This window comes from Engystomops pustulosus, chromosome 11 (assembly GCF_040894005.1).
Source record: "Engystomops pustulosus chromosome 11, aEngPut4.maternal, whole genome shotgun sequence".
Classification (NCBI taxonomy): Eukaryota; Metazoa; Chordata; class Amphibia; order Anura; family Leptodactylidae; genus Engystomops; species Engystomops pustulosus.
The window spans coordinates 21,425,526-21,444,123 of NC_092421.1; the positions used below are offsets into that span (position 1 = coordinate 21,425,526).

General features: G+C 45.3%; 1 protein-coding gene across 1 annotated transcript in view; it reads right to left on the minus strand.

Moving 5' to 3' along the window:
* PPP1R3C (protein phosphatase 1 regulatory subunit 3C) overlaps nt 1-13,507 on the minus strand; it is a 33,495-nt gene extending 19,988 nt beyond the window's left edge. The window contains exon 1 of the mRNA XM_072129922.1: nt 13,486-13,507. The gene's annotated coding sequence lies outside the window, so the exon portion shown is untranslated. The remainder of the gene's footprint in view (nt 1-13,485) is intronic.
* Between the last annotated feature and the right edge of the window lie 5,091 nt (nt 13,508-18,598).

The following is an 18,598-nucleotide window of genomic DNA, read 5'->3' on the forward strand; positions in this document are numbered from 1 at the left end:
TTTGCAAGGCGTTGCGATTATTTCAGGGCTTGTACGTCACAAAACTGACACACAAGCCCTGATGACTGTCTTCTATCATACAGTGCACTGACCTTACTCACTGTATGATGGCAGTGGTTGTCCCCCCTCATCCCTGCTCTGGAGCTGGTCAGTGTAGAGGTGGCAGCTGCTGGGACATCACACAAGGCAGCAGCAATGTGGCCTCTGACTGTGTTGCCATCCTACCCCCACCACAACTATCAGGAGCTGCAGAGGAGCCTCCTGGGTGTATGGCCGGGTCACCTCTCCTGCTGTGCCCTGTGCTGATACCTGTGCTGACTGGAGACACTAGGCACAGCTCACACATGGGGAGTGGCCGGCCCGGGGGAGGAGGAGGAGGGGGGAGTGCTGGAAGCTCAGTGCAATCTCTCAGCCTCCCGGCTACTGCACCTGATCATGTAGGATGAAACTTAACTCTCAGGCAGCCGCGTGTCAGTGAAAATGGCTACGTGTGTCAGCACTGACACGCGTGTCATAGGTTAGCCATCACTGTTCTAGGCCATTGTATGCTATTCATGCTATAAATTCTAAGCCATTGTATGCTATTCATGCTATAAATTCTAAGCCATTGTATGTTCAAGTTTTCCACTGCAGAAGCAGTGTTTCAGCTCTCAGTGCACCCACTCTTATCCAATACATCTTAACAAGCACCTGCAGGATTTCTCGCGTCAAAGCTCAAATCACTGGACTGAACTGAAAATATTTAAAAGAAAATCTACCATCAAAATCCATCATGATAAACCAAGGGCCTTACTCATAGATCCAGGTGCTGTGACTGTACTAATCCTCTTATATCTGTTATCCATGGCCTCCTTCCTTCTAATATTCAACATTTTAAATTATGCTAATTAGAGATGAGCGAGCACTAAAATGCTCGGGTGCTCGTTATTCGAGACAAACTTTTCCAGATGCTCGAGTGCTCGTCTCGAATAACGAGCCCCATTGAAGTCAATGGGAGACCCGAGCATTTTTCAAAGGGACCATGGTTCGGGAATAAAATGTGTTATTTAATTGAAAAAGAATGTCTTCTGATAAGTTAGCAGATGTATGCAAACATCTGCAATCTATTCTTCACTGTTCCACGCGTATATTATCTCCCGACAAGTTATCAGATGTGAAGAACAGTGAAGAATAGAATAAAAACAGTGAACACAGGATGATTTAAGTGAAAAACGCAGTGAAAAACACAGTGAAGAATAGATTACAGATGTTCTGCACATCTGCTTACTTGTCGGGGTGATACGCTGTCCCGGGATCCGCTCCTGAAGTCTCCCCGTGCTGCCCGATGTCTGTCTCCCCCGTGCTGCCCGATGTCTGTCTCCCCCGTGCTGCCCGATGTCTGTCTCCCCCGTGCTGCCCGATGTCTGTCTCCCCCGTGCTGCCCGATGTCTGTCTCCCCCGTGCTGCCCGATGTCTGTCTCCCCCGTGCTGCCCGATGTCTCCGTGCTGCCCGATGTCTGTGTCCCCCGTGCTGCCCGATGTCTCCCCCGTGCTGCCCGATGTCTCCCCCGTGCTGCCCGATGTCTGTGTCCCCCATGCTGCCCGATGTCTCCCCCGTGCTGCCCGATGTCTCCCCGTGCTGCTTGATGTCTCCCTGCTGCCGTTCCGCGCGTATCTTCCGACAAGTAAGCAGATGTGCCGAACATCTGTAATCTATTCTTCACTGTGTTCTTCGCTGTCTTTTTCACTTAAATGATCCTGTGTTCACTGTGTTCACTGTTTTTATTCTATTCTTCATTGTTCTTCACTGTGTTTTTTTAATTAAATGCTCGATCTCGAGCAGGGGAAATACTCGTCCGAGCAACGAGCCGGTTCGAGTACCTTAATACTCCAACGAGCATCAAGCTCGGACGAGTATACTCGCTCATCTCTAATGCTAATGAGTCTGAGGGGGTAACCCTTCTAGCCCTTCTGTTATTTAGCTTTATAGGCTGTTACACTGTCTCACCCTCCCCCCCCCCCTTCCAATCCTTTAGCAGTTGCGCAGTGTGCATTATAGGTTGCACCGGAAGAACTTGCAGCTTTAACCAACAGGTTACTATTGGCGGGGATTGATCAAGACTTGCTTGTTCAGACTTACATTCAAGTTTAATGATATCATTATACAATACTTTATAGATATGTAACAATGCTCAAAAGTTTAAAATTGTCAGAATGTACGAGATCAACGCTATACAAAAAAGTAGCAAGCATAATATATAACAAACACATTGTTACCCAGTGCAACCAGCGCTTTATCATCCATGTCTTGGTTAGAATGACATTCCTGACCTATTTCTTCTTATCACAAGTTAATGAGTAATTCTGTTACAATGCAGACGAGTTCCAGATGTCTGAACACACCTCAACCTGGTGAAAGTGTCCCCAGCAGAGGTATGAGCTGGTGTGGGAACTGGTATAAGAAGACTTGCACAACCAATTACTATCTCCGAGAATCAGACAGTGACTTGCAGTTTGATGATGTACGCAGGAAGGGAAATTCTCATGAGCAATATCCTTTTTCCCGTTTCTCTATGTTGACGTTGATTCTACACCGACTTACCTTCTTTTTGCAGCATGCACTGTATTTTTTCTAAAGGGGCATATATATACCAATTCTCTTTAGAAAAACTTTTTTGTAGCAAATATATAGCAGATTTCCCTTCCCAAGCTACATTTTGATCTAGTTTTTAGACGTCAGCGTATATGTAAGAAAAGTGTCCATAGAAACTTAAACTAGCAAACGGAAGCATCCTTCTGCTCAATACACATTGCATCAAACAGGAAACACAGGATGAAAAGCTGATGGCACTTTTTCATCCTGTTTCCCCCTGGAAAAAAGTATACATACAGCGGAGGACACTAAAGATAATGGGAGACAGATGCTATTGAATGGCATCCATCTCCAACCTCAGCTGAACTTCCATTGAGGGTGTGCCCCAGTGATGGAACTGTAACCAGAAAAAAAAAACAACTTCCATTATATCCTCCAACTATTATATGGTAACTGATAAAGGAATGAATTGTCTCTAAGGCTATATTTACACGAACGTGAACATTGGGACGTTCATCAGGCCACAAATTGTGCAGCCGGATATTTTTCCCCATAATGTTGGTGTGCAAGGGCCATAAGACTTTATTCACATGACTGTGTGAAAAGCTTTTGTGCTTTGTTGTATCTTCCTTGTGAAATATAAGCAAACTATTGGGTTCATATGTACAAATGCATTCTCGCATAGAAGGATTTCTTCTAGAGAAGAACAGAATGAGTCAGATTGAGCCTAAACTACAGTACATATAGGAACTGTACGGACCCCTTTATATTATTCATGAAGCAAACCGCTGGCTAGATAGTGATGATCGATGATCATCATATCAGGACATTCCATGAAGTGCTGCGGGACCTCAAGCTACAAGATTTTCTGGATTATGGTTATAGCAAATCACACTTCTATCTGTCAATGTTTCACATTTGTAGGGTTTATCCATTGAAAATAAAAATGGTGAAACATAAGCTTAGCAGACATTTAGCAGCGCAAGTAAACTTTCATATTCATCCAATACCCTACAATATATTTTATAGTTCATTATATGCGACTGTAGGTCCATGTGGACATTACTTGGGAACTGGTTTTGTAACATACAGGACATTTAATGACAGAGATAAAGGGTAAACAATAGAGATGAGCGAGCACTAAAATGCTCGGGTGCTCGTTATTCAAGACGAACTTTTCCCGATGCTCGAGTGCTCGTCTCGAATAACGAGCCCCATTGAAGTTAATGGGAGACTCGAGCCTTTTTCAAGGGGACCAAGGCTCTGCACAGGGAAGCTTGGCCAAACACCTGGGAACCTCAGAAAAGGATGGAAACACCACGGAAATGGACAGGAAACAGCAGGGGCAGCATGCATGGATGCCTCTGAGGCTGCTTAATCGCACCATTATGCCAAAATGATGGGCAACAGCATGGCCATGACAGAGTGACCGAATGAGGCTAGATAGCATCTAAAACATCCAATAATTGACCCTGACACTATAGGGGACGGCATGCAGAGGCAGCGGCAGCAGCGGCAGGCTAGAGAGTGGCATGGCGACATACCCTAAATGGACTCAGGCTTCAAACCAATGGGTGGCAGAGAGGAACCAAAGGAGGTGAGCAAAAAGCGCTGAAATGATTTCCTATGTGAACAAAAGGTTGACTGTATATTTCAGTGGTGGCGAACCTATGGCACAGGTGCCAGAGGTGGCACTCGAAGCCCTTTCTGTGGGCTCCCAGGCCATCACCCCAGCACACCAGACAGGACTCAAATAATCTTCCTGCAGTTCGAAGCAACTTAAAATATGCTGCTTTCAGACATATTCTAAAGTGACACTTGCTTCTCTACTTGGGACTGTAGTAAGTGGGAGAATTAGACAGGGCCAAATTATCTTTGGAGGACCTTCTGCTGCCCCACGATTCTCTGTGTACAGAGGGACACTGGAAAGAAGATAAAATGATGCAAATTTTCTATCTTTTCCTCAGGAGGCCAATATGATCGAAAGTTGTTGAAAAACAGGGAGCAATAAGTTACTGCTTTCATTTTTGATTGGCATCTCGCTATAAATAAGGGGGTTTGGATTGCAGTTTGGGCACTCGGCCGCTAAAAGGTTCGCCATCACTGGTATATTTAGTCGATAACACAGCATGGTGGCGACATAGTGACCAAGTTTCATAACATATCTGGTGAAACACCCGAAAAATTAGCCTGACACAGCTCTTTTGATAAGGGGACGACATGTGGAGGCAGCCATGGAGACGACTTCCATGATTAAGAGTGACTACTGGGGCATCCATATTGCTTCTATGATTGAAACTTCAGGTCTCCAGCATGGCGGCGACAGATGGGCCGAGTTCCACTATGTATCTGGTGAAACACCTGAAAATTCTGCCTGACACAGCTCGTTTGATAAGGGGATGATGTGCTGCATATCCTCTCGTGCTCCAGCGTCTGGGGTATAGAGAGTTGAAAGTTGCGCATGGAGACATTGGTGGACGCTGTGGAGGATCGTGGAGGCAAAATGGACAGGAAACAGCAGGGGCAGTATGCATGGATGCCTCTGAGGCTGCCTAATCTTGGGATGGAGCTGGCAGTGCGCTACCAGGCGAGCTTTCGCCTGTCCAAGCCCCTGTCTCTCGGCTCCTCCCCACCCAAAGCGTTTACTTTGAAAAAATTATAATTTTAAAAGCAGGCCGGGTCGTTTGAATATTTCACCTAGGAATAATGGAACAGCACCTGAAAATTCTGCCTGACACAGCTCGTTTGATAAGGGGACGATGTATGGAGGCAGTGAACTAGTAGTAGATTAAAGGTGCTGCAGTTAAAACTATGTTAGTTGCATCTTGGGATGGAGCTGGCGCTCCGCTGCCAGGCGAGCTTTTGCCAATGCAAGCCCCTGTCTCTCGGCTACTCCCCAAACAGCACTACTAAGAACCTTTTGTATAAGATCAAGTGTAGTAATGTTCTTATAAGTTTGGGTTATGGCGGGTGAGGGGAATGTAAACAGATGCGCAAGAAGCGCTGAAATAATATTGGTAAATGATAAAAGTTTGCCAGTATATTTTGTGGATAACACAGCAGGGTGGCAACAAAGTTAACAAGTTTGAGGTGGAAGCCATGAAAACAACCCAAAATTCTGCCTGACACAGCTCGTTTGATAAGGGGACGATGTATGGAGGCAGCTATATGGACGACTTTTGGAGGCAGCTATGGCGATCACGTGTAGAGGTAGAAATGGAGACAACGTATGGAGGCAGCTAAAAAGACGACGTGTGGAGGCTGCTATGGAGACAATTTAATTTGGATAGTGCCTGTATGTGAAAAAAGTTTTCAAACCAGAGGAGCAGGTAGGTGGTTCTCCAGAAAAATTAAATACATAGAGTACTATAGCTAGAGCCAGTTGGCCCTGGCATAAAATAGCCAGTTTCCTCTGCTTTAGTGTACAAAGAGGAGGAGAAGGAGGACAATGAGGAGGAGGAGTGCATACATTATTCAGGTTGAGCTCCTTTCACCTGGTGGAGAATGGAAATCCTGAGAAATCCAGGCTTTATTCATCTTGATAAGCGTCAGCCTGTCAGCGCTGTCAGTCGACAGGCGTGTACGCTTATCGGTGATGATGCCACCAGCTGCACTGAAAACCCGCTCGGACAAGACGCTAGCGGCAGGGCAGGCAAGAACCTCCAAGGCGTACAGCGCCAGTTCGTGCCACATGTCCAGCTTTGAAACCCAGTAGTTGTAGGGAGCTGTGTGATCATTTAGGACGATGGTATGGTCAGCTACGTACTCCCTCACCATCTTTCTGTAAAGATCAGCCCTACTCTGCCGAGACTGGGGACAGGTGACAGTGTCTTGCTGGGGTGACATAAAGCTGGCAAAAGCCTTGTAAAGCGTACCCTTGCCAGTGCTGGACAAGCTGCCTGCTCGCCTACTCTCCCTCGCTACTTGTCCCGCAGAAGTACGCCCTCTGCCGCTAGCGCTGTCAGAAGGGAAATACTGTTTCAGCTTGTGCACCAGGGCCTGCTGGTATTCATGCATTCTCACACTCCTTTCCTCTCCAGGGATGAGAGTGGAAAGATTTTGCTTGTACCGTGGGCCCAGGAGAGTGAATACCCAGTGTGAAGCATAGGCTTTTCAATGCACAACCAGGCTCTGCTTGATGAAAATAATCCAAAGGAGTTTATTTTGAAAAGTCCATATATAACATAACAGGTTCAATAAACACCAGGCTCTTGTAGTTTCACAGGCCAGCAGAAGGCAAAACACAAATCTCCACAATCATAATCCCCCAGATTGCTGGTCAGTGACACCTTTTATACAATTGACATACCCACAATTCTCTGCAGCTTCCCCTATAAAACACCAGAGCTGCTGCTGGCCTGCCTCTTATAAGGTCAGAGCAGACCCACCATGCTGCAGGTAAGTAGAACATAACATTTATTACATAATTTTACATTGTAACAGCACATTCCCTGGTTTTGGTACACAGCTCCCAGGTGGTGATACTAGACAGAAGAGAATAGAGCATTAGGTGGCCGGCCTAATGAGAGAAGTAGAATAAGAAATCATTCACACTCATTCACACAGAAGTTACCAACCAGGAAACTAATGGACCACAACCAGAGTTACAGAAAACCAGTTTTCAATACTATAAAAAAAACATGCGTCTTCTTCACACCCAGTAATCGGTGCTGGAATAAATTGTTTGAACGCGAGGGTCACGGGATAGGCAGCCTAGCATGAAATCTGCCATTTGCGCCAGAGTCCCAACGTGCAAGAATTCACTCCCCTCACTGGCCTGACTGTCCATTTCCTCCTCCTCCAACTCCGCTTCTTCTGCCCATACACGCTGAACAGTGAAGGACTGAACAATGGTCCCCTCTTGTGTCTCGCCAACATTCTCCTCCTCATCCTCCTCCACCTCCTCCGATATGCGCTGAGAAACAGACCTGAGGGTGCTTTGGCTATCAACAAGGGAATCTTCTTCCCCCGTCTCTTGTGACGAGCGCAAAGCTTCCGACTTCATGCTGACCACAGAGTTTTTCAACAGGCCAAGCAGCGGGATAGTGAGGCTGATGATGGCGGCATCGCCACTGACCATCTGTGTTGACTCCTCAAAGTTACTCAGCACCTGACAGATATCAGACATCCACGTCCACTCCTCATTGTAGACTTGAGGAAGCTGACTGACCTGACTACCAGTTCTGGTGGAAGTTGACATCTGGCAGTCTACAATCGCTCTGCGCTGCTGGTAAACTATGGATAACATGGTTAATGTTGAATTCCACCTCGTGGGCACGTCGCACAACAGACGGTGAGCGGGCAGTTGGAGGCGGCGCTGCGCTGCCCTGAGAGTGGCAGCATCTGTGCTGGACTTCCTGAAATGCGCACAGATACGGCGCACCTTCGTGAGCAAATCAGACAGATTGGGGTATATCTTGAGGAAACGCTGAACTATGAGATTTAACACGTGGGCCAGGCATGGCACATGTGTCAGTCTGCCGAGTTGCAGAGCCGCCACCAGGTTACGGCCGTTGTCACACACAACCATGCCTGGCTTCAGGTTCAGCGGTGCCAGCCACAGATCAGTCTGCGCCGTGATGCCCTGTAATAGCTCTTGGGTGGTGTGCCTTTTATCGCCTAGGCTCAGCAGTTTGAGCACCGCCTGCTGTCGCTTAGCGATGCCACTGCTGCTGTGCCTAGAGCTATCGACTGATGGCGCCATGCCCACGGATGGTAATTCGGAGGAGGAGGTGGAGGAGGGGTGGGAGGAGGAGGAGGCATAGTAGGCCTTTGAGACCTGGACCGAGGTAGGCCCCGCAATCCTCGGCGTCGGCAGTATATGACCAGCCCCAGGGTCAGACTCGGTCCCAGCCTCCACCAAGTTAACCCAATGTGCCGTCAGCGATATATAGTGGCCATGCCCGTCAGCACTCGTCCACGTGTCCGTGGTCAGGTGGACCTTGTCAGAAACGGCGTTGTCAGGGCACGGATTATGTTGTCTGACACGTGCTTGTGCAGGGCTGGGACGGCACATCGGGAAAAGTAGTGGCGGCTGGGGACCGGATACCAAGGGGCGGCCGCCGCCATGAGGTTTCGAAAGGCCTCGATCTCTACCAGCCTATAGGGCAGCATCTCGCAGCATCTAGGCTAAGCGGTTTGGAGATGTGGACGTTGAGGGCTTGGGCGTGTGGATGGGTTGCACTATACTTCCTTTGGCGCTTCAGTGTCTGGGGTATGGAGAGCTGAACGCTGGTGGATGCTGTGGAGGATCGTGGAGGCGAAGATGGGGTTTTTCGCACGGGAGGTGTTTGGGCCAGGGTCCTGGGCAGGGGACTGACTAGCAGATGACACAGGGGAAGGAGCAGTGGTGTGCCCGGCCGGAGGTGAACGGGCTTGGTGCTTGGGGTGTTTAGCATTCATATGCCTGCGCATACTGGTGGTGGTTAAGCTGGTAGTGGTGGAACCCCTGCTGATCCTGGTTTGGCACAGGTTGCACACCACAGTCCGTCGGTCATCCGGTGTTTCTTTAAAGAACCTCCAGACTTCTGAAAATCTAGCCCTCGCCACGGCAGCTTGACTACGTGAAACATTTGCCGCTGATGCACCAGCTCTGGCCCTGCCTCTCCGTCTGGCCCCACCACTGCCTCTTCCAACCTGTTCTGGTATAGGACTTGCCTCCGTCTCAGAAGCACTGTGTTCACCCGGCCTATCAACCCAGCTTGGGTCTGTCACCTCATCATCCTCCGATCCCTCAGTCTGCTCCCCCCTTGGACTTCCTGCCCTGACAACAACTTCACCACTGTCTGACAACCATGTCTCCTCATCGTCCGACACCTCTTTACACACTTCTTAATGGGGGACATTTACTATGGCGTTTCCGCCAGTTTTGTGGCGCTCTCACCACATGTTCTGCTCTCAGACCTATTTATTAGCTGTCGGGGACAGAAAAAATGCCTTTTTCCGTCTGCTCCGACTCTTCTCCGAAAAGGGGCGTGGCTTTGGCGGAGTGGAAACTCAGACACAATTACTATGTGTCGCAGCCCTTTTTGGGCGGTGTAAACTGACGGAAAGTAGACCAAAAGAAAACTGGTCTAGCAGGGACTGTTGGACACATTTCTGGTGCTCGGGACAAATTTTGTCCCAGGGACAGAAAATAGTCTCGGCGCCAGAAATGTCTCTGCACAGTTCCACAATATTACATGTGTGTCTTCTTACCGAGAGCAGGTCGGTAACAAAGCCAATGCAGACACCGACACTGTAAGTAAATGTCCCCCATTGTCTTCATCACCCACAGACTGCAACCGGTGGAAAACCTGGGCATTGGAAAAAAGCTCAGCAGCAACCGGACAAGTGGTTTGTGACTCTGGGAAGGGTCCAGAAAACAGTTCCTCAGAGTATGCCGGTTCAAATGCCAAATTTTCCTGGGAGGGGGCAGACTGGGGGGAAGGAGGCTGAGGTGGAGGAGTGCTGATTTCGGTGACATGGGTGGACTGCGTGGAAGACTGACTGGTGGACAAATGGCCAGAAGCATTGTCCGCAATCCACGACATCACCTATTCGCACTGTTCTGGCCTCAACAGTGCTCTACCACGAGTCCCAGTAACTTGAGACATGAACCTAGGGAATGTAGCTCTGCTATATCCTATTGCTATGGCTAGTTTCTAACCTACACTGACAGCACACAACTGGATTTTGTGCTGTGCCAGATGACTTTGAGTTATAAAAGTAGATAAACGTAAAAAAAAAATAAATCAGCAGACTGTGCCTAATTCAAATCAAACCCCTAATAAATTGTCCCACTTCGGTGTTTGAGGTGGATATGTGTGTCACTAAGAGCTAAACACAACGGTCGCAAGTCTCCCAGCAAATTCCTCACAATATGGTACTTGCTGCACTACTAGTGGCAGCAAGCCCAGCCACAAGCAAACCAAAAAAAAGTAAATATATAATGTTATTGAAGCCCTAAGAAGGGCTGTTGGGTTCTTGTAGAATCACTCCTGCCTAACACTATTCTAATAGAACACCCTAACGCTTTTCCTGACCAGCAGCAGCTCTCTCCCTAACGGCATCCAGACAGAGAATGATGCGAGCAGCGCGGGCAGCGGCTAGTCTATCCCAGGGTCACCTGATCTGGCCAGCCAACCACTGCTATCGACGTGTAAGGGTACCACGTCATGCTGGGTGGAGTGGAGTCTCCTGGCTTGTGATTGGCTCCGTTTCTGGCCGCCAAAAATCACAACGGCGGGAGATGCCATTTTCTCGAGCGGGCGAAATACTCGTGAGTGTGTTTGCTCATCTCTAGTAAACAAATGTTTAGGTGTCTTGTGTAGGTATCAGCAAACCAAAACCATGCCTCTTATCTACCTTGTAAGGCAGCTCCCTCTACATCAAGAATCACCTTCAAGAGGCCTTATGACATGATGCGAGATTAAAACCAAACCAGTATATCTATTCCAGAAGGAACAGACTGTAGACAGAACTGTTTAGAATTCCCCTAGTGAAGTGTCAATGGCTATAAGTCTCCACACACCTACACTGCGGCCTTAATTGGCAGTCACTGTAAGGAGAACTCTTACTTCCTGACCCTAGTCGCAAGCCTGTCACACAGCCAATCCAGTTCCCTACACTGTACTGAAGAGACCCAATCAGGTGGAAACAGTGCTGTCTACAGTTGGGAGTCTGTTCCTTCTGGAATAGATATACTGCTTTAGTTTTAATCCTGCATCATGTCATAAGGCTTCTTGTAGGTCATACTTGATGTCAAGGGAGCTGCCATACAAGGTAGCTAAAATAGGCTTTGCATATTTTCCCTTGATATGTGATGAGCAGACCCATCAGTATTTTGGTCCGCCGGATTCAGCGGAACCTGGACCCGAGTCCGTACACTCACCCAGGTGGCTTTCCCAGAGGCATGTAAATGATAACAGGCACAATTAGGGTGATGCCACATATGGCGTTTTTGGTCCGTTTTTGTTTTGTTTTTAGCCCGTTTTTCCCAATTATCTTAATAGATAAAACAGGTTGTAACCAGCCAAACACATGGTAAACGGCCAAAAACGGACTGAAAACGGATGTTTAAAAACGGACCAAAAACGCCATGTGTGACATCACCCTTAGTGTTATTGTTGGGGGGGCGGGGGTTGGTTCTATGGAGCAGTAAACCAAGCTATGACTGGTACAGGAGGGTGTATGTGTCATTAGGAGCTCTGTGAATTTGGGAGATAAAAGCTACCCCACTAATCAGCAAGCTATTCACCATCACATGGAAAGTTTTTATTTAATTCATTGACTTCACTGTCAGCAGCATAACCAGACATTACTGTAAATCATTTTACAAAGGCAGCACTAGTGTATGGGGGTGGGCCTCAGGCCGATCACATATGCATTTCTATGTAAATGTATGAGCCTGGTGTCTTGCATCAAAACAATGCAAGACACGGGGAAAGATTTATCAAGCTGCCCAAGGCCGGCAGTACACGTGGCGTTTTGAAACCATTTTTGGGCCGCTTTTAAGCAGATGCGTTTTTGAAAAATGAACGCCTTTTTTGAAAATGGATTCGTTTTAATTATCTTAATTAAAACTGGTCAAAAACGGATGCCTTTTTCAAAAACCGCATACGTTTAACGAACTGCTTAAAAGCAGCACAAAAACGGGTTCAAAACGCCACGTGTGTCGCTAGCCTAAGGCTACATTCACACTGCTATGGTACGGCGGGCAAACAGCGGCACCGGGGAGAGGAGGAGGGGGTGAGCCGTAGAGGAACATGGCGCATGGCGCGGTATGCAGAGAAAAGATAGGACATGTCCTATCTTTTCACTGGGTACGGCGCGGTACGGTGCCACATGTGTGCTGCACCGTACCGCTCCCGTAGGGTGCGCCCTACGCCATCTATGGGGGACGTATATATGTCCCCCATACGGCAGTGTGAATGCAGCCTATGAGTAAGAATATTCATGAACGCTGGTAAAATGAAAACTGGGCTGTAATTGGTTGCCATGGGCAACTAAGCAAATTCTTACTCTTGGACAGCTTGATAAATCTGCTCCACTGGGTTCTGGTTAAGGATGGCTTGCGTTTCCGTAGAAAAGCTGATGCCCACCCCCGTACACTAGCGCTGTGTTTGTAAATGCAACGCTAGAGGTGGGTGTGACAGCAACCTAAAAAAAAATAAAAAAATAATAATTTGCAGAATACATGTGGATTTAAAAAAAAAAAAAAATGGGATTTTCAGAATTCATAACTTTATAAAAACTGGAAGCAAAAGTTGAAACTTGCTCATTTCAACAAATTTTTGCTGTGGACTTTCCTGCTATTCAGCCACGTAAATGTCTCCAGTACACAATTTTGGAAAGTTATAAGGATAATTCATGTATTAACCAGCTAATTCATTATTTCTTGTGACAGCTATTTCATATGTATTGTAGGAAGCTCACATTACATATATAAGATTAACCCTGCACAGTGGCGTAACTAGGAAAGACAGGGCCCCCTAGCAGACTACTGCATGGGGCCCCCTTGGAGGCTACTGCATGGGCCCTCCCTTCCCACTTAAAAAATATACATATTAGTATACTCACACATGCGAGTTACAATCACATATAAATACACATGTGCATATACACATACATACAGTGCCATCTGCAACATACTCACATACAGTGTATACAGACACCATATACACATCACAGATACTGCATATATACATCACAGTGTATGTTATATACATATTATGCTGGACATGTGCAGTACAATATAGATATAATGGTGCACATCCTCCATTCTTTATTGTGTCAGGTCAGATGACGGGGCCCCCTGACACTGCGGGCCCCAACAGCGGCTGCTACCGCTGTAGTTGTGCCCCTGATCCTGCATAAATCTCCACAAATACAACTTATAGCCTCATCATCTCCATATGTCTTCAGTAACTCACCGATCCTAGGATGATGGAGAGCGCGTTCTTGTCGCGCTGTTTGCAGTAGTTCGTGCTGACGATAGGATCATCATATCCAGTATGAAGCTATTTCCTTGGTATATTTTGATGTCGGTCAATCTTCCATGGATAGGATCCAGCCTTTCTCCAGGCACATTTGATCGGCACAAGTAGTCGCTTGGGCTGGCTGGGACATGTTGTGCCCCCCAGGCAGGACACAGAATTATTTAGCATTTTGCTCTGTATTTGGCTCGGCTGGAGAAGTGAAGCTTTGGTTATATACAGATACAGGTCTGATGAAGCTTTCATAAAGTTTGTACTTTTGTCTAAATGTATTTCACGGTTATGACAGTTCCTTCCTTTGTGTGACAAACAGAGCTGTATCTTGTGCGCTCCACATCTCTCCGTTCACAGGTTACAGACCGGGCACAAGCTCTGACTTTTTGTTACTAATAATTTACTCTTTGAGCTACAGCTGAGGCCCATGAGTTGTACGCAGTCACCTGTGCAGCCCTGGCTCATGTTGTACATTCAGGTTTTTGCATGTAGTTTTATGGTGCTGCCACACGGGGCGTTCTGGGACCGCTTTTGGACTGTTTTTAAATACTGAAAACACATGCATTTTTAACCCTTTAACGACCCTGACATAATAACAAGTCACAAGTCAGCTGCATGGTGAGGGCTCACGGGCTGAGCCCTCTCCATAGCCAGTGAGCCCTCTTCATACACCCCTCACAGCTCCGTGGCGGATATATCCGCCATGGAGCGTGAAGGGGTTTTGATTCGTTTCACAGCCTACAGTTAAGAGCGGTCTGCCCGCTTGAAACATGTTGGCCATGTAACACTCTGGAATTTTAACAATTATGCCCTAATAAAAGTGTGGATTATCTTGGATGAAGCTGGACACGGAATCCTTTTTTCCTACGTTTGTTAACCTGTTGCAGCCCTTGCAGTGGGGCAGTCCGTGCTTCATTGGATTCTCCTGTTTGGTGTGAGGTGAGCTGGACTCCTTCAAATTTTCTGTATATCACTGCTACCGTGCACACCTCACCTACAGGGCAACAAATTTCCTTATTCTCCAGAGCGTTTCTATATCTTTGTGGACTGTAATTCATGCACGATTCTTCATTATAACTTCAAACAATGAACAGGAACGATCGTGCAGCTGCGGTTTTTTCCAGTGCCACGCCAAACAGCACACAGTGTGAACATGATAATGGAAAACACTTGGAGAAACTTTCAGAGCAAGAAGCCAAAATTTGGTGGGATCACACCACCTTAAAGGCATATGTCGAAAAAGGTATGATTCCTAGAGGTTTACGTATAAAAAAGATACCGTCAAATATTTATTCTGAGACTTTTGTTATGGAATGGAATGACATTCTTTCTGATTGCTCAATAAAATTAATGAATCTTATTATATGTAATGAGGAACAGAAATTGCAAGAGCTTCAATCAGAGATCTCCACTACCAGAGAAAACCTGGAATCTAATTTACCTAAGGACACTTTTGACTCAATAACCAGGAGAATTGATGAACATATATCGACTTTGGAAGAAAAAATAGCTGCTAACAAGAAAACATAACTACAGAGAGACCAATACGATTATGATCATGATCAAATTTATGAATGGGGTAGATGGGAGAGATCGCCTTATCCCCCAAAATCTATCCTAAAACACACTCATAGAAGACGACGTCGCTCCAGATCAATTACCTCAGCGGTTAGTTTTGCCTCTTCAGACTCAGATGCTTCGACAGCTATTATACAAGAACAATCAGCGAGTACCCCGAAAAGACCGTCTTATTATAAGAAAAAGAGAAAGAATAACAATGCAAAAAACGACGCGGGGGGCGAAAACATCAGTCAACAACCAGAGGGTATCCCCACACGACTACTCCGAAGTCAGAAAACCAACTAGATGTGGTCAACTTGTCGTCTCGAACTCTTACACAGGTTCAGGTGAGATTGTTGTCCCTTGGACTAAATTTTGTCCCAAGCCAGGACTTTGACGTATATGACACTATTGTTGACATCAATAGATTTGTTCGAGATCTAACTGTCAAAAGACATTTTTTTACAGAGAATGTTTCTATTCCTGATATTTCTACTGTCTTTTCGAAACCTGAAAACATGTTTAAAGAATTGATGTTTAATGAACAGGTAACACTACATAACCTTATATCATTAGACACTGAGAAGGAACAATTAGACTGTACAAACGATACTAAAAACTTTAAATTTAAAAATACTGCTTTTTATCCCATCAATTCACGTGCAGACAGCATGACTGTCTTTCAAGACAGGATAGAAAGGGATTTAAAACTTCTCAAAACAAATCTTTCTCCCACTAAACGTAATCTATCTTACAATTTAGAAAAAGCCTTCCATCAAATTAAACAGTGGGATGATACTATTATTAAGATGTCAGATAAAGGTGGGTCAGTGGTCCTGCTAGACAGCACCACCTATAAAGAACAAATCTTTAAGTTATTAAGAGATGAAACTACCTATCGTAAATTATCAAGTGACCCGACTATCTGTTTTCAACAGACACTACTAAAACTGCTTAATGAAGGAGTTTCTCTGGGTGTAATAGATGGATCTCAAGCTGACCGCATCTACATATCACAACCTAAAATTCCCATTATGCATGCGCTTCCCAAGACACACAAGGGTATTTCCCCTCCCCCAATGCGTCCTATTATTTCGGGGATAGGCTCAATGACAGAGAACTTAAGCGCCTGGTTAGACCATCTACTACAACCCCTGGTAGTTAGGGTTCCAGGGTTTTTACAGGACTCCAGGGATGTGTTATCCTCCTTGTCCAAACTCAAATGGGAATCAAACTATTGCTGGTTAAGTTGTGATGTAACATCACTATATACATCGATCCCTCATCATATTGCCATCACTGCCTTGGAATTCCATCTTAATAAATATAGTTCATATACACCAGAACTCAAAGGGTATATAGTGGATGTCTGCTTGTTTCTTATGAGCCACAACTACTTTATGTTTGACAAACAATTCTTCCTCCAAACCAGGGGCGTTAGCATGGGGGCGAAATTTTTGCCATCATTAGCAAATTTAACTATGTCATGGTGGGAAGAGACATATATATATGGGGATTTTAATCCCTTTGCAGATTCCCTAGAGTGGTATGGCAGGTTCATTGATGATTTATTGATTGTCTGGAAGGGACATGAACTTGCCATACCACTCTTTTTGGATTATCTAAATGACAATACCTGTAATTTAAGATTTACCTTTTTCACACATCCCACCAACATAACATTCCTGGACCTCCACTTCACAATTGATGAGAACAACACCATCAACACTTCAACCTATCGGAAACCGACCAGTGGCAATACCATTCTACACGCTAAATCGCAACACCCTTCACACACCATCAAAAGCATACCAGTTGGTGAACTCACTAGAGCAAAACGGAATTGTAGCACAGATTTGGCTTATGCATTAGAAAGTAACATTATTCGAGACAGACTTTCTCAAAGGGGATACCCAAAATGGACATTAGAACGGGCCAACAATATTGTAAGCAAAAAACACAGGGACACCCTAATTAAGCCCCATCTTTCATATACTACAAATAACATTGTCCATAATGAAAATCATAACAAAGACAACAAACCAACATTAGTATTAAAATACAGCCCTCAGTTTAGGGCGATTTCGCATATCATCCGCAAACACTTACCCTTGTTGTCTAATGATCCCATACTGGAAGAACTTTTGAAGGAAGGTTGTAAAATTGTTCCCAAACGAGGTTTAACCCTGGGAAATATCATTTCCCCTTCCATGTATTTGTCCGCACGTGGAACAGACACCTGGCTCTCCCATTCTGGGTTTTATAAATGCGGGGCCACGCGCTGCATCACGTGTGGATATGTACTTAAAACAACTATATTTAAAAATAGTGAAGGTACCAGGGATTTTTCCATAAAAGGCCATATTAATTGCAACTCGAATCATGTTATTTACATTATTCATTGTCTAGAGTGCAACCTAATATACGTTGGTCAAACTTCACGTAAATTAAAAATTAGGTTCCTTGAACACCTCAATGATATCAAGAACCCATCTAACAGAAACCTTTCAGGAGCCTCTAAACATTTTTTACGTGTACATAATGCTAGAACTGATTGTCTCCGGATATATGCAATAGAGAAAATTTCTAAACCACTGAGAGGGGGCGACTACAATGCCCTACTGCACGATCGCGAGGCCCATTGGATATTCACGCTGGACTCTCGCCATCCACTAGGTCTCAATATGAAAAATGATCTCCTCTATCATTATACAGCTTAAGTGTGTGTAAAATATATACTCTCTTACCAAATTCGCTGGCATTTCTTCTTATCTCCACGCCCCTTTTGTCCTTCCGACAGTCCATGAAGCATTTATTTTAAATAACGACTGATTGTTCTTATGCATTTCTTTCCTTTTTTTTTCCAGACTTCCCCCCCCTCCTTCTTCTTTTTTTTTCAAGATGTTAGGGCCAACTTGATTGCCTCTGTCGCTGCATTTATCAGCAAACTATAAATTCATTGGTTTTTATGCCCCCTTTTCTTGCCCTGCGATGTATCCCTAACTCTTGAAACTAACAATACTGACATGTGTCTTCTTTAAATTGTATTTCATGTATTGTTAACTTATTGTTAACTTATTGTCAACTTATTGTTAACTTATCTCTAACATGCTGTGATGTACTTCTAATTTTTGAAACTAACAATTTTGATATGTGTCTCTCTTAAAATGTATATTATCTATTGTCAACTTACCTCCAGCATGTCTTTTTGAACTTGCATGTTATTCCACATTGTTGTCTGTTTATATTCACTTTTCTAATGTTAACATGCATTTGTTTATGAACTTGACACTCCGGTCTGTTTCTTCCTCCAATGACGATGTTCGAGGATTCCAGGAAGTGACACATACGGCATCATCAGTTTGGGGGTGTGTCTGTCTAAGCACATGCTTTTTAGTTTGTTTGTATCACTCAGTTTGTTTAAGCCATGATTAAGAGCGGTCTGCCCGCTTGAAACATGTTGGCCATGTAACACTCTGGAATTTTAACAATTATG